The 16,738-nt window shown below is 39.7% G+C and overlaps 1 protein-coding gene across 4 annotated transcripts in view; it reads left to right on the top strand.

Moving 5' to 3' along the window:
• Nucleotides 1-16,738, top strand: part of TMEM117 (transmembrane protein 117) — a 641,682-nt gene that overhangs the window by 303,904 nt on the left and 321,040 nt on the right. The gene's annotated exons all lie outside the window — the stretch shown is intronic.

Raw genomic sequence — 16,738 nt, 5'->3', positions numbered from 1 at the left:
AGGTAACTCTATTTCTATTTGCTTTAAAGTCGCCAGATGCCTTTTCACAGAGGCTGTGCGTATCTACAAGACCACCAGCCCTGGAAAAGAATTCTTATCTTGCCACATCCCCTCCAACATTGTTGCTCTCTGATTTTCTGAACTGGGCTATCCTCCAGAGTATTAGGTGGTATCTCATAGTTATTTTAATTTGCATTTCTCTGATGATTAATGATTGGGAGCAGTTTCTCACGTTTATTGACCATTTGGGTCTTCTATCTAGGGAAACTTCTGTTCAGGTCTTTTGCCCACTTGCTCAGGAGGTTAAGTTTTCTCTTTTTCCAGGCTAGGAGGGTATTGTATATTTTAGTAACAGCCCTTTGTGTGTTGTATCATTGCTAAGAATCCTCTCCCACTCTGGGTTCTCTTGTTACTCTCTTGGTAGAGTCTTCCGATGCACACAGGTGTTTTATCCTTAGTGTATCCTATTTGTCCATTTCAGCTTCGTGTGTGTGTGTGTGTGTGTGTGTGTGCGCGCGCGCGTGCCCTTCCCTATTTCAGGTAGCCTTTGTATCCCCTGCACCCAGGTTCTTAGGTTTGTCTCAATTCCTTTGATGATGGTTCTGATAGTTTGGAGTTTGACTTGTAGGTCTGTGATCCACCTTGAGTTTGTTCTTGTGCACAAGGTAAGGTATGGCTCTTGTTTCATTTTTCTACAGGTAGATGTCCATTTTTTCAGCACCACTTGTTGAAGAGGGTATCCACCTCCTATTTTATACTTTTGGGACCTTTGTTGAAGAATAATTGTTGAGATAGTTAGTTTATTGTGCCAACCTGGCCTATAAACCCATGTGGGGTTAATTGAAGGGCGAAGGGATAAATGACTCAGTGAGCCTCACCTTTCGAGTTCTCGGGTCTCTTGCTTTGTGATGGTCAGACCAGGATGCAGCTGCCTTAGCCAGTTCTCTGCTACAGCTGGCAAGGTTCGCTTCCTGCAAGACATCCCCTACGAGAAGTTGCATGGATCTACCCCAATGCAGCCCTGGGTGCTGGAGCAGCCGTGTGGAGACCCCTGCCAGTGCTGAGATGCTTACACTCTCACTGATTTGGCTGCCCTCCTGCAGTCGGCATCATTGCGTCTGTTTTGTGAGATGGAGGAGGACTTTGTGGACTGGTGTCGGACATATGGGCTAATGTTGGACTTGTGGGTTTGGGCAGCAGTGGGTTGGGATGTTTTCTTGATGTGCACTTACCCTTTATATAACACTCTCTCTTATACATATGCGTTTCTGTCAATTTGTTTTTCTAAAGTACCCAGATTAACACAGTTGTCTATATGTTGATTATATTATTTCTGGTGTTTCTGTTCTTTTCCATTGGTCTGAGTAGCTGTCATTATTCCAGTGCCATGTTGTTTTGATCACTGTGGCTATATAGTAGGTGTTAAACTCCGACTTTTTCCTTCTTATCGAGGAGTTCTCTGCTAAGTCTGGGCTTCTTTCCTCTCCATGTGAAATTGGTGGTTGGCTTTTCTAATTCTTTGAAGAAGGTTGTTGGTATTTGAATTGGGTTAGCATTAAACTTATATTGTGCCTTGGGTATGATTGACATTGTTACTATATAGGGTCTTCCGATGCACGAGCATGGGTTAGTCTTCCTTTTATGGAGGTCTCTTTTGGTTTCCTGTAGGGTTCTGTAGTTTTCCTGTGGAAGTCTTTTGTTTTGTTTTGCTTTGTTTTGTTTGTTAGATATATCCCTAGGTATTTGTTTGTTCTTGGCTACTATGAAAGGTACTGCCTTCTCAATCTCCTTTACAGTGGCCTTGTCCGATGTATATAGCAAACCAACAGACTTCTGTTTGTTGATCTTTTATCCCATTACTCTTCTGTATTCCTCTCTTTCTGCCAATAATCCTGTTGTTGAGCTTTGGGAGTTTTCAATTTATAGAATCATGTTCTCTGCAAATAGCGATAGTTTTACCTTCTCCTCTCCCAGATGAGTACCTTAAATATCCTTCTGGTTCCTTGTTAGCCAGGACCTCTAGTACAATATTAAAAAAGATTGGGGACTAGGATCATCCTTTTCTTGTTCCCCTTTTCAGTGGGATTGTTTTTGTCTTTTTTCCATTGATCATGATGTTGGCTATTGGCTTTTTATAAATTCCTTGTATTAACGTGAAGAATTCCCTTACATTCCTCTCTTCTTAAGTGTCTTAATTAGGAGTGGGTGTTGGATGTTGCCATATGATTTTTCTGCATCTATCAATATTATTATGTGATTCTTATCCCTTTACTTATCAATGTGGTGAATAATATTGATGGATCCCTATATCCCTGGAATGAATCCCACTTGATCATGATGGATGATATGTTTTATATACTTTGTAGTCTTTTGGACAATATTTTGTTAAGGATTTTGCATCAATGTTCATTAGTGATATCAGTTTGTAGTTCCTTATTCCTGTGAAATCCTTTCCCTGTCTCGGTATCAAAGTTATACTGGCTTTTCAGAATGAGTTTGGGAGTTAGCCATCTTTTTCTATACTCTGGAATAAATTGTGAGGATTGGTGTCAGCTCTTCCCTGAATGGTTGGTAGAATTCTCTTGTGAAGCCATCTGATCTGGGTGTTTTGTTCATTGGTAAGTTTCTTGATAACTATATCTGTTTCTTCTCTTGCTATGGGTATGTTGAGGTTTTGACCTCTATCTGGGATTAGCTAGGGAGGAATTGTTTTTCTAGCTATTTGTTCATGTCTTCCATGTTGTTGAATTCATTAGAATACAGAATTCCATAGTACTTTGTGATTATCATTGGGGTCCATTGTGATTTCCCCGGTTTCATCCCTGATCCTGGTTATTGATATTTTTTCCTTCCTTTTCTTGGCTAGGCTTTCCAGTGGACTGTGGATTCTGTTGATCCTTTCAAAAAAATGAGCTTTGGGCTGACATTGTTCTCTTGTCTTCCTACTCATTGAACTCTTCCCTGATTTTTATTACTTTTTTCTTTTGCTATTGCAGGGGTTGTTCTGTTGACTCTTTTTGAGTTGCTGGCGGTTTTGTGATAGCAGATCAGTCGCAAGTCTCTCTTGTTTTTCATATGTGCATTAATTGCTCTCAAGCTTCCTCTGATAACTACTCTGTTGCATACCATAAGTTTGGGTACATTGTATTCTCATTAGTTTTTAGAAACTTCCCAATTTCCTCTCTAATCTGGGCCATTGGAAAACACATATTTCCAATTGTCTTAGGAATTGAGACACTGCACCTTTATCCATCTCCAGGCAGGTCTGCCCAGATACACCTACATAAGAGTACCTGGCATGAAGACAGTTACCCATGCTATGCCATGCTGCAAGACAAAATTTCATTATTTGTAATTAGAAATAAATATTTCACAACATATAATTACATATTGTTTTGTGATTACTCATTATGCTCTAATTTTGTTTAATTTGAAACAATGAAAATACATCCTGCATATCAGATATTTATATTACAATTTATGACAGAAGCAAAATGACAGTTACGACGTAGCAAAAAAATAATTTTATGGTTGGGGGTCACCACATGAGGAACTGTTTAAAGGGTGGTGGCATTAGAACGGTTGAGAACCACTGCTCTAGTTGTTTACCCTTTCTCTGGTCGTCCATTTTTCTTTCTTTTTTATCTCTAGCTATGTGGTGTGGTGGTCACAGAGGGACATCTGAGTGAGCTCTACATGTTTGAATTTACTTAGACTCAACTTATGGCCCTGCGTGTGGTCTGTTTTTGAAAATGATCCATACACACTTGAAAAGATTCTTTTGAATTTGGTGGGAGACCTCTATGTCTATCACAGTGGCTCTTGCTGAGCTTCTTTCCCATTGATATACCTTTCTCATATAGCGATATATTAAAGTCACCTCCAATGATTGTGGAGTGTGTGATTTTGTTATTTCTTTTTTCATCTTTTTAATTGTTTGTTTGCCGAATTTCACAAGTCTCTCATTAGGTGTGCATATGTTTATTATGCTTCCTGCTTTCTGGTGTATCAATTCTTTGAGCATTATATAGTGCCCATGCTTACCTCTTGTTAGGGTTTGTACCTTGAGGTCAATTTTGTCAGAGATTAAATTGTAACCCCTGCTTTTTTAAAATTACCATTTGCCTGGTATATTTTTAGCCAGCCTTTTGTTCTTAGTAATTTTGTCTGTGAGCTTAAGATGTGTTTCTTGCTGGCAAAAGATCAATGGGTTGTATTTCCTGAGCCAGTCTGCTATCCTCTGTCTTTTAATGGGCAATTTAAGAACGTTGACATTCACAGTTATTGCCACCATCTGTGGATTCATTGCCGTCTTCTCATACCTTTTGCATTGGGTGTTTTCCTTTCTCTCTTCATATCAGTGTGCTGTGTTTATGTGGGTGGCTTCATTTTTGCCTTCTTTTCCCTCTGTGGCAATGTTATCTTGGGAATTATTTTCGGCGTATTGACTTCTGAGTGGAGTTGAGCTATATGGTATTCCCCTGCTTGTGCTTGGTAGGTGTTAGTCTCTGACCACAGTGAGTTTGCAAGGATTATATACAGGAGTACACTTACCTCAACTTTTATCTTAATAGATAATTTGGCAGAGTACAGAATTTTTGGGTTTTTGTTTCTTCTTTCAGCTTTTGGAAGACGTTACTCCACTCTTTCCTCCTCTTTATGGTATCTGCTGATAGGTTTGAGCATATTCCTACCTGAGCACCGTTGTATGCCTTTTTTAAATCTTGCTGCTATTTAAACTTTCTTTTTTCCTTGAAGTTGGATAATTTAACTATTAGGTGCCTTGGTGAATTCTTCTGGGGTTTAGTCTTGGTGAATTCTTCTGGGGTTCAGTCCATTATCTTGTGTTTCACTTCAGTTACCTCAATCATTAGTTTTGGTATTTCCCTTTGATGCATGGACTTCATCCCCTCTATCGTGGACTTCATCTCCTCTATCATTGCGTCCATATTCTGGGTTGCTTCCCTCATATCCTGTATTACTCTAAGCAGCATTCTGAAGATTTCTTTTTGTTGAAGATCAACATCTGTTTCGTTTGGTCTAGGATTTCTTCCACTGTTTTTTCTTGTTTCTCCATGAGGGTGTAGAGGTACGTTGCTGTCTGTGTGTCATTTTGGAAGAACTGGGTGCCATAATCCCTGAAAACCAAGGGCCCGGAGCTCTCTCTCTGAGGGACTGGTAAGAGTGGATTTGGGGACCACCTAGTGCCTACTATGATGGTGGGTTAGACTGCTGTGTAAGCCAAGTGCTTACTGTAGGCCAAGGGACTCCGTGGCCAGAGGCACTGTGGGGCCTCAGCGGGTGTGCTGAGACGGGGCTGGGTAGGGACAGGCCTGCAGCATGGGACAGATCTGGTCTGGTCTGTGTGTCCACAATTTTCCATCTTGTAAATACTTTCGGTGGAGCCCTTAACTGGCAGGGCCACTTTTTGGCTGAGGCTGTGGATTTCAGCTCCTGACTTGTGTTATAATCCTAGGCTGTGCTTTGGGGATCAGAGTTCTGCCTGTCTTGTTATGCTAATATCATGCTAATAGACCAAGGCTAGATTTCCGGCAGGTTACATTGAAAGTTAGGCAAAGGAACACAGCCTGGAATTGTAAGTTTATTTTTAGTAATTAATTATTGTATTTTTAACATCATTTTATTGGGGGCTCTCACAACTCTTATCATAATCCATACATACATCCATTGTGTCATTTACATTTGTTGCCATCATCATTTAAAAAATATTTGCTTTTTACTTGAGTCCCTGGTATCAACTCGTCATTTTTACCCTTCCCTCCCTTCTCCCCTATTCCCTCATGAACCCTTGATAAGTTATAAATTATTATTAGGTTGTCATGTCTTACATGGTCTGACGTCTCCCTTCACCCACTTTTCTGTTGTTTGTCCCCCATGGAGAGGGTTATATGTAGATCCTTGTATTCGGTTCCCCCTTTCTACCCTACCTTACCTCCAACCTCCCAGGATCTCCACACTCATCGCTGGTCCTGAAGGGATTATCTGTCCTGGATTCCCTGTGTTTCTAGTTCCTATCTGTATCAGTGTACTTTCTCTGGCCTAGCTGGATTTGTAAAGTAGACTTGTGATTACCCTAGTAAGAGGAAGGAAGCATTTAGGAACTAGAGGAAAGTTGTATGTTTCATCATTGCTGCACTGCACCCTGATTGGCTCATCTCCTCCCTGCAACCCTTCTGTAAGGGGATGTCCAGTTGCCTACACATGGGTCTTGGGTCCACAGTCTATACTGCCCCTCATTCGCAATGATTTGATTCTTTGTTCTTAGATGGCTGTTACCTGATCCCTTCAACATCTCGTGATCACACAAGCTGGTGTGCTTCTCCCATGTGGGCTTTGTTGCTTCTGAGCTAGATGGCTGCTTGTTTACCTTCAAGCCTTTAAGACCCCAGATGCTATATCTTTTGATAGCTGGGCACCATCAGCTTTCTTCGCCACATTTGTTTACCTACCCGCTTTGCCTTCAGTGATCATGTCAGGAGATGAGCATCATGGAATACTAGTTTAACAGAACAAAGTGTTCTTGCATTGAGGGAGTACTTGAGTTGAGTCCCAATGTCCATCTGTAACCTTAAAACTAAATCTATAAATATTTTCATGTAGATCTATTTCCCCATAATCAGATATAAATATATTTACACATGTTCATGCCTGTATTTAGACCTCTATAAATGTCCTTTGCCTCCTAGTTCTTTCCTTTATTTCCTTTTACTTTCCTCTTGTCCCACTATCATGCTAAGCCTTCATTTGAGTTTCAGTAATTCCTCTTGGTTACATTGCCCTTGATCAAGCCCTAGTAGGCTTCTTATAACCTTCTCTCCACTCATTTTGGTCACTTGTTGTTCCCTTGTCCCTGGGTTTGTTAACATTACTTCCATTCCCCCATATCTCCCTCTCCCATGTCCACCCGGAACCGCTGGTCCCATTGTTTTCTCCTCTAGAATGTTTATCCTGCCTATCTTATCTAGATAGACTTGCAGAAATAATAATATGCATAAAAACAAGAGAGCCAAACAAAGCAACCAAACAAAACAACAACCCCCCAAAAAAACAATAACAAAGAAGAAAAGCCTGTAAATAGTTTAAGGTCTGTTTGTTGACCTTTAGGAGTGTTTTCTGGTTGAGTCTGATGGAGTATCATGCCCTGGCCCCAAAGTCTATTTTTAGCACTCCCTTGGGACATCCTTGCTCTGTTCCCTTTGCTGTTTTGTTGCACACCCTTAGTGTTTTGCCTCAGTGTAGTGGGGTCAGATTGGGTGCAATTCCCACACTGTGTCGCCAGTGTTGTTCTCTGTAGGGATATGGGTCAGTGAGGGATGTCGTGTCTCATAGTGGAGCCAGCCAAATGATCCTCTATGTGCATTGCCTGCTCTGAGCTGGGATATCATCCTCAAGGATTGGTGGACCAGGATGTGCTCCACTTTCCCTTCCTTCCCCTTCATTTGCTTCAGTGTGCTCTGATCAGACATGTCCCTCTCCCTGGGCTGTCCTCTGAAGTAAGTTCTTCTGGGGGAAGGGGCTGCTGTCCATGTAGTTGGGATTTGGGCTGGCCCCTCAAACCCCTCCACTGGTTCCCTGCCTCATGTCAGTATGTTGCATTCATATCTTTGAGCACCAGTTGAATATGGCATGGCCTGGTATTGGGGCTATGCTCTGCTGTACTCCAGGGAAAGGGGACAAAATTAGCTGCGTGGTTTTGGGGTTGACTGGATCTGAATTCTCCCTCAGCTGCACTCCTCTGTCACTCCTGGCTCTCTGCACAGCTATGTCATTAGCAAATATCCCAGGGGCTCCTCAATTGCTGCAAATGAATGACTAATTATCTATTGTTATTGGGTCTTATGGCTCATTTTTGGATCCTCTCTATGAACTTGGGATTATGATCACCTTTTGACAACAGCTTCAGGAAATTACTGCATGGTTTGCTTTGAGTCTCTCATATCTTAGGGGCAGGAAGGGGTGGCAGACACTCCCACTGGATCTGGTGAGGGATTAGCTGAGCCCTTGGGCAGATTTGGTAAACCCAGAGCATTTAAGCAAGTTCTAAAATTGCTCCATGGGCGAAATTGCTGGGGAGGGCTGAATAGGCCTTTGTACACTGATGTGTTTTTAGCACCCAGTCTCCTTACATTGGCCTCCTTACTTCTTAATTTTATGATCTAACAGCAGGAGCCCTGGGCAGGTGATTCTACCTGCATGCCATCTGACTCTTCCCTTGATATTTCTTTCTAGTGAGATATTAAACAATACAAACGTTTGCCCTACGTCATTCTGTATTTGTAATCTCCATATCAAGAATTCTAAAATCCATGGTCATCGCTTATCCCAGCAATTCCTTTTCATTAATAAATGCCTTTCAAATTAAAAAGTCAGACAGCTCTTATTGCTCCACAGTCATGCAGCATAATTTTAGTAATTAAATAGTTTGACCTAACAGTGGATACTTTTATGCGCTTCTTTTATAATGTGTATTTCACAAGCGGTACCACATCACCCTAGGGAAAGAAAGAATGTAATAAAGCCATTCATATTTTAACCTACCTTTTTAGTGTTTCTGGCTTCTTAGAAATACCTAGAGAATTATCTGAGAGATTTTATCTGTGCTATTATAACTAATATTTAAGGCTATCATTAATTTTCTCTTTTTCATCCACTCACTATAATGAAGTTCATAGAAAATGGTACTAAATGTTTTTAAAAACATTGTCACTTCTACTGAAGCTTAATTGAGTCTCAGCTACTCCTACTCATGTTGTGTTTTATTGATAAAACCTAGTGGCACTGATGTGACACAAGGTATGAAGACCCCATTATGCACACTGATACTCTAACCAATGCCACCTCACATATCCTGAGGTCAGTCATCCGTAGTCATACATGACTACACCATAGCCACTCCTAACTGTATTATCACAGGACACAAGACATGTCTTCTTTAACTTTATTGTTGTTTTGTTACGGCCTTTTGAGCCTGTTTCAACTTATAGTGACCCTTTGCTCCACAGAACAAAACATCACCAGGTCCCGTGCCATCCTCACAATTGGTCTTAGGTTTGAGTCCATTGTTGCAACCTCTTTTTTTGGCTCCGGCATAATAGCTTCCTAACGTAGGACTCAAAGGAGCCCCATGGCATAGTGACCACACATTGAGCTGCTAGCTGGAAGGTCAGCAGTTTCAAACAACCAGCCATTCCTTTGGAAAAATACAGGGTTTTCTATGATCATAATGAGTTACAAGCTCAGAGACTCACAAGACTAGTTCCACCCTGTCCTTCAGAGTTGCTATGAGTTAGAGTGGCAGTGAGTTTGGCTTTTTTGGTTTTAACTTAAGACTCTAGTGTGTTTCCGTAGGGCCAGGAATAAAGCATGTGCTTTATGCATAGTAGCCCCTTTCCTTCAACAAGAGTCCCCGTTGTTCTAGATACAGAAATCCTTACTTCAACCATTTCCCAGGAGGGTTTGCATGACTGTGTAGTCCTCTAGAGACTTCATTTCCCAGGAGGGTTTGCATGACTGTGTAGTCCTCTAGAGACAGGGTTATAAATAAATATGGTAGTGATCAGATGCTTTCCTCTTTCTAAAATGTACTAAGATGACATTACATGGATGTCCTAATCAATGAATAGTTTAAAATAACGCAAGGTATTTTAATAAAATTTTGGAAAACTTATTGAATAATGGAGACAGGTTCGAGTTTTATCTGTGATGATAAGTCAGTGTGAATACATTCAGAAGGGAGGTAAATGTGTCTTCAATCCTCAAGAGAGAATTGAGGGCTCAAATTTCCTGAAGGTCAGAGTGAGAAAGTTTGTCTAGTCATACAATAGGTACCTTCCTTCAGCTAGATAAAACAAAACAAAACAAAAAATAACTATCTAGAAAATGAAATCTTTCTCTGTCTATGATTATACCAACTGATTTTCTAAAGAAACATGGACTATTCCTTGGTTCTGTTTGTTTTATTCATCAGTGGTAAAGGCAAACCCCTTTGTGCATCTGATTACATGAATATTCTTGGAAGTTTGTGCATGTGAGAGGGAAAAAATGAATTACAGAGGAAACTTGAGGTATTAAAATGAAAAGCAAACTCAAACTCACTGCCACCTCCAGTCTTCTTGCACATGTCTTCCTTATAGGAATTTAAGCTCAGTGCCATTGAGTTGATGTCAACTTATGGAGACATTATAAGACGGGTAGAACTGCCTCTGTGAGTTTCTGAGACTGTGACTCTTTCCAGGAGTAGAAAGTAGAAAGCCCTGTCTTTCTGCAGAGGAGTGGCACACTTGCTATCCGGAGAAATTCAAGCAAAGTGTGAAAATAAGGACTTTATTTTATTGGCGCACAATTTACATATCATATAACTGAACAGTCCAACTGTTCAATCATATAAAGGGGAATTGTACAACAACCGCCACATTGATCTTAGAGCAACATCCCATCCCCCGATGGTTACATTGCCTTTAAAATTAGCTTAGCAATCACAATCAGTTCTAGTGCTCACTCCACCTCGCACCTTCATTATTTACTCCCCTTTCCTGCCCTGTAACCTGCCCCACCCCCACATTCCCTGTAACCCCTTGTATCAGTTATTATCATTATGTATTCACTTCTGTGCTTCACAGCTGGGAAACCCAACAGAAAACCATCATAGACAAATTCCACTGAGATAGTAAAGATACGATCGTATTAGTGTAAATACAAAAAATGCAAGTAATGCATAAGAAGGAGCCCCTATAAACATTCAAAAAGCCAGGGAAGAAATTTCTGTCATGGAACAACTAAGATATATGCACCCAGTACAAATTCGGGTCACATCTACAGGGTGGTCAACTGGCCAAGTATTGAGTTCGATCCAGTATAATCAATATTACAATGGTCTCTACCTGATAGTAAGGCTGTTCAGGACTCTTGCCCGTGGCTAGAAGAGATCTGCCAGTGGCTTGGTCTGATACTCTGTGGGCTTGGGCTTCCAATGTCATCCATAACCTTCTCCAAATTGTTTGTAATTTTAGCTCTGCTACTTTTCTCTTCATCATATTTGAATTTCATAATTATCATCTTTGGATCACACACAAGTTGGTGTGCCTTTTCTGTGTGGACTTTGTTGACTCCTCACCTATGTGGTTGTTTGTAAGAAGCCTTTAAGACACCAGACCCTCTTAAGACACCAGACCCTCTTAAGACACCAGACTCAGGTGACAGTTGGGTACCATCTGCTTTCTTCACCACACTTTGCTATAGCACCCTTATCTTCAGTGATCATTTTATGAAGGTCAGTACCAAGAGGGCCATGCTGTAAGAACTAATTGTTCTTAAGTTGTAGGTAGGATTTATGCAAACCCAGAACTCATTCCTGGTTCTATGCTTTTTATCTGTTTATTTATTTAAATTTGCTGTGACTTTGGAGTTAATACATATGTCACATCATTCCATGCTTCAGTCATGTCAAACACAATTGTAAAATTGATTCTCTAATCAGTCTCCAAACATACTTTTTCTTCCAGGGCTTCGTGACATCACCTCCTTCTTATCTCCCCCACCCATCTAGAATGCCCCTACCCCAAACCCTTGTTATAGTTTCTTTCCATATTAGCTCAATATCCCTGGGTTTCATTTGCCAAAAAACAGAGAAACAGGGAACACAGTTCAAGGGGATGGCCCCAAATGGTGTGGCACCTCTGAGATATACCCTAATATACAAAAGCATAAGCAAACATAACAGAATAGCCATCACAGGATTGATGGAATAATACATATCTTAATACGACATAGAGGGTGTTGATGTAGCAAGATCTTGTTTGTATACCAACCAGCAGTACTTCGCTCTTGGAAGAGCTGACTTCTGCTTTTTTAGACACCATGTTTTCTTTGACTTCAGTCCTCCGATTACAAGTGTGTTTTAGGTAGAGCCCAGTTCACCCAGTGGAGGTTTCATATGGGGTCTCACTGACGCAGATTCTGGTGCATGCCAGGAGCCTCTAAGATACAGGGTTCAGTGTCCCAGTTGTCCAAGGTGCCCAGCCTGGGTTCTTGGGATAGCCTTAGATGCCCTAGGTCAATTCTCTGCACCTACTGCACACCACTAAAGACCCTCACCACCGAATATTCCCAAGAGCATCCTCAGTCTCTCCTACCCTCACCTGGAGTTCAGCCCTTCCACCCCTCCCCTATATTTCCCTTAAACTTGACTTTCCCCTCGGCCCACACCTCTCTCTCCTGGCAGTCTCACCCCATATCCACTTGGAGCTTTAAAAACAAGTGTTTCTATTAAATTGTGAGAGTCCCATTTTCTAAGAACCTACAAATATTTCTGATATATCAGAAATACAATTCATGCCTTCTCCAAACCACACTGTTTGCTTCTGTTGTCAATATATTATTTCTTTTACATACACTTTTTATTTCTAAATTAGGCTTCTATTAGACTAGCTAATAAGACATATGACCTCTTTAACTAGCTTTCTATCTGTTCAGTGACTAGATAGTCCCTTGTTTGCTGACACTCATTGACACACTCTCATTGTTTATCCCAGTTCTCACAAAAAATGGACACATATTCTAGCAGATTGGTCATAACTAGGACATGTCTCTGTGTTTTCTGATTGACATGAGAGAGTGATTCTAACGTTTCTCACACGTTAAATCTGTATGTGTGAACAGTGCATTAAGATTTGGACAGACGTCTTCGCGTTGCCTTGGGCAGGAAGGAGCATGACAAGTGGCACCCTAGCATTTGTCCCTGTTCTTAGTAGGATGACTTTGAAAGTCACATTCACGAGCCACACTGGTAACTTTTTCCTGATGACAATTTAGCGTTATTCCTTTCAAAAGGGATTAAAAGGTATTTGTTAAAATCTAATAAAAGTGATGCTAACATCTTTCGGGGTGCCTTCGTTACAACTCTTCATCATAACAAACAGAAGCTTGATCAAGTTACTTTAAGATAATTTGGTAAATGTTAGCGGAGAAGTGCTCATTGTGAAGTGACAGGAGTTTCTCATGGAATCCAGAGTGTATGCACGCGAGTCTCAGTAAACATTAGAACTCAGAGGCGTCCCTGTATAGAAAAGTCTTCTGCCGTTCTCTCTTGCCCACGTCAACTTGCCTCCATCTTCTGTCTCCTTCCTCTCCTCCTACTTTCTTGCTTATGGATCTTTCCTGTTTGCATGGAATAGAAGTTGGTCACTAATTACCATTGGATCACTTTCCATCTAACATTATGGAAAAATATCTTTCTTTTTTGAATATTCATTTTAAATGATCAAGAAAAGAAACAATAGGATAGCAACAGATTTAAGCATTATGGTATGCATGGTCTCCATAAGCCCTCAGATATGATTCTGCATAATAATCCCAGAAGTGACTACTGTATCTTGAATGTTATTTCCGTGGATGTTTAAAAATTTACAAATGCTTAGTCTATGGTTTAGCATATAATGAGCAATCAGTAAATATTTGTTTACTGAATGAATGAATTTTAAATAAGGTGGATGCTCATTGAATATGAAGCCGATTGTTGCGGGAAGGGTCCTGGCAGGAAAAGACAGCGCTCTTCCCTCTGCCTACAGCGCTGGAGCTTAACCATTTTTCCAACACCGCGAGAGAGGGTTTCACGTTCAGATTGTCTCACGAGCGAAGTAACATGAGCACACAAATGTAAAAATGCCTTCTAACACTGCAACCTTTCAAAGGGGAGCTTTCGAGTTTCTGAATACATGATAGTTACAGGGGGGAAAACCCTACAATTAAAGAGCGATTAAAGGGTGGGAGACTATAGAGTAGTGCTGAGGTAGAGAATATGAGATGGTTGAGCTCATATACAGAGGAAGGTGGAACAGGAGGAGGAGGGGGACAAACAGAGTAGGAAAGGGGGAGAGTGAGAAGAGAATTCTGAATTCCTAAAAAAAAATTGTCTTCAGTGCTTTGAGCTTGCAGCTTTTGTTGGACTAGCCTGGCAATCTCCGTGTCTAGGTTGTAAGTGTTTATGATAAACATTTAACAAATGTAAGAAGCCCTTGCGATATTGTCTCATAAACGTACTGAGAATTACAAGTTTGGCCATCCCAAACTAACCACCACTGCTGGGGAGAAAGGTGAGATTTTCTAGGCCAGGGAAGACTCGCCGTCTTAGAATTCTCTACAGGGTCACTGTCAATCGGAAAACTGCCTGATGTCGGTGAGTGTTTGATGTCAACAAAAGATACTTTCAATTAATTAGCACGAGCTAATTAATTGATTTATTATCTAGTGTTTCATTTATTTCCTATCTATTTTGTCCTTTTAACAGCCATGACATTTACCTTTATTGGCACACCAATAAAATGCAAAACAAAATCCCAACAAAGCAACCCCCTAGCTGGCTAGTTAATTTCAACTCATACTGTTAAAAGGAGGCTTGTTCTATGTCTTACTCTAAATGGCACCGACTCTGACCAGAATTTGTATATTATTTTATTCCATTTTAAGTTGTTTTGTGGAAAGTGCTTTTATGCAAGCTACATTAACTAAAGAGTATCTGGATCAGCCGTCAGTTTATTTTTACAATAATGCAAATTGGTCGAAGTTGACTATATACATCTTATAATTATATACACACCAAATGTACTTGAACATAAAAAGGTGATTAAGTTAGTGTGAAATTAATGCTAAATAGTTTGTGACTCTGTAGATTCCTTTATGGATTTATTGGGGTTCTCTTGGCAATATGCTTAGGATCTTAAAACCTTTTCTTATTATTATTCCAATAAAAAAAAACCAATGAATTAAGGAAGAAACTTGAGGTATAAACCACCCCCACCACCCCTCAAACTCACTGCAAAGAATACTCTCTTGAATTCAACTCCATCTCCCATCTTCTTGCACATGTTCTCCTTATAGAAATTAAAACTCACTGCCATTGATGCCAACTCACAGAGACCCAATAGGACAGGGTAGAACTGCCCCTATGAGGTTCCAAGACTCTAACTCTTTATGTAACCCTTTCTGCCAAGGAGCCTCTGGGGGTTTCAAACTGCTGAACGTGTGGATCACAGCCCAATGAGTAAACACTACACCACCCAGGCTTCTATAAAAGTTAAAAGGATTACATGACTAAACTGAGAAACAGTTGATACCTCATTAATAAGCATTTAAGCATTTTAAAGTCTATATCCAATTTAACTTTCCTAATCTACCTCTAACAGCTGTCTGTAATGTTTCAGTTCATCTTTCTCTACAACTTCCTATACTAGTTCTTGCCAGAAAGATCTGTATATATATATATATATATATATATATATATATATATATATATATATATATTCAGCTCCATCAACACCTTTATAGTTAAAAAATGTTTAGGCAAATATGGTAGAATATGGCCATTTATATTTGAATTATTGACTAAGTAAATGGTTTATAAACTGCTAATAATGTAATTATAAATATTGATTGGAAGAGAATAATAAAATGAATCTAGGTTGAATTCATGGCATTTTGTACTGACAATTTTTTACATCAGTGCATTAAAAATAGATTTGGGGGGAGGAGGGGCTTTGTTTTAATGGAAGTTGATAGTAATGTAAGTTACCTTCTTTTCCATGATGTACTTGTTTGTGCAGCCCTAGTCTTGTTTGTTTTGCCCATACATGGATGGGAGAGACAGCTGTACCATGTAGAATCCAGCTGGCCACAGATGGATTTTCATTGAAGCATGAATCCATATTGGTTTGGTGATTTATGTTTACAGACTTCTGTTTAAACTTACAGAGAGGCTCAACTCCTAAATCACATGGTTTTGACTGCATCCACTTATTTATAAGCAATAGACTCAAGTGAACTGGAACTTTCACTGTTTGTGATCAAGACTTTCATCTATTAGTCAATTCATTATATTATAGTTTTATTGCCTGTTTATCCCACACTAGAGTTTGTTTCAGTTATGGTCATTTAATGCATAGATTTCACCAGGTATGAGAGTCTTGATAGCTTATGTTTTCAGGATGTTATGTCACTTATGAACCTTTCCCAGATCCTTTATATTGGATTTTCCAGATAGCTGGTATGGATTTGATGGTTAACTTTGATATATAAAGAAAATATGAAAACCAAGCTACATTACAGAAAAAAAATCCATTTAGGATCCTTAAAGGCAAAGATTATATAAATGGTTGATATTGACCTAACAGAGTGGTTGAGATGTTTGTGAAATGGAAATAGTCACATGAAACACAAATCGAAGAAATTAACTATGGATTGTTAAAATAAATAAAACTGAAACTTTAATGACGCCTCCTGGCAAATAATCCTTCATTCTTAAACTCCCTCAAAACCACTGGGTACAGAGATCCACTTTTTCACTTTTTATAGGGTTCAATATAATATTTCAGCTGGCTAAAGTTGCTGATAAGAATATGTGCAACATATTCTTTACATATCCTTTACAACTTGAGGAGGAAACACTGAAATATTATTGGAAATGCAAATTAATCAACTAGTGATGGAAAGTCCTCATGAGTTTTCTGCATAATTTTAATAATTCTACTTCTAGTCCAAAGTAGTAACAGCAAAACTACTAACCTTTATAGACTGCTTTTTACTTGGTAAATTTCTTTTAAATATATCAGTCATTTCATAAGTTAGTTGGATGTCTTATCTGCACTGCATCATGACACCTAATGCTCGCTGTTGTCTACAGCCAGGGGGGAGCCTTGCTATTTAAAACATTTCATACTGACATAGA

The sequence above is a fragment of the Tenrec ecaudatus genome, chromosome 6 (assembly GCF_050624435.1).
Source record: "Tenrec ecaudatus isolate mTenEca1 chromosome 6, mTenEca1.hap1, whole genome shotgun sequence".
Lineage (NCBI taxonomy): Eukaryota > Metazoa > Chordata > Mammalia > Afrosoricida > Tenrecidae > Tenrec > Tenrec ecaudatus.
The sequence above is the reverse complement of the archived record's forward strand: the minus strand, read 5'-3'. Positions and strand labels throughout refer to the sequence as shown.